This window comes from Anarhichas minor, unplaced genomic scaffold (assembly GCF_050575085.1).
Source record: "Anarhichas minor isolate MPS153535 unplaced genomic scaffold, ASM5057508v1 ptg000136l, whole genome shotgun sequence".
In the NCBI taxonomy this organism is placed as follows: Eukaryota; Metazoa; Chordata; class Actinopteri; order Perciformes; family Anarhichadidae; genus Anarhichas; species Anarhichas minor.
The window spans coordinates 18630001-18630849 of NW_027466582.1; positions in this window are offsets into that span (position 1 = coordinate 18630001).

An 849-nucleotide genomic window follows, 5' to 3' on the forward strand; every position below is an offset into this window, starting at 1 on the left:
TATCGTTACGGCTGCTTTGATCAACATAGTCGGACTATCATGTAACTAAACCTCTTCAGTATCAGAACAATGTCAATACATAGTCAGAAATAGTTTGAAGGACAGTACATGTATAATTTCATCACACTAATCTGTTGTTATTAACAGTCACACGACAACTTCATGCAATTAATAAGAATGTGAATACTCACCAAGGTACTGTACAGCATACCCACAATGCTCAGCAGGCACTGTTTGTATATTGTCAAACAAAACAAAAATAAAACTGATATATATTTGTTAATACACTGGAACATGTAAAGATTTTGGTTTAAACTGAGAGTCAAAGGTTCTCTATACTAAATGCAGAGCATTAATATATCATCAAACAACTGTTATCTATGTAAAGATATAGAGGAGTAATATCTACCTGAGCAGAGAATGAAGTCACTCTTCCTCTGTGTGTGTTGTTGTCAGAGCTTCTCCCTGCTTTGTTCACATGGCCGGGCCGGCTGCATGTGCCTTTTAGTGCATGTGATCGTTGGCTCTATCAGCACTGTTGCTGTTGCGAGCACCGTTAGCTGCTCTAAATTTAATATTGAGCACCTTTAAAAGATACAGTAGCTTCACAGTTTTTAAACTCTATCTTCAACAGTCAGGTGTCCATATGAACGTCAAAACAGGTTTTACATGCTGTTCATACTGGCCAGTAAGAGGGAATTATGAACCAAAAAGACTGTGCATTTGCTAAACTTCATTAGACTAACTCTGCCGGAGCCTCATCACTTACATATGGAAGCTCATCAGGGAGGGGGAGGAATAAATACAGCAAGCAAAACCTGTTACAACGTGCATGGGCTCTGATCATTT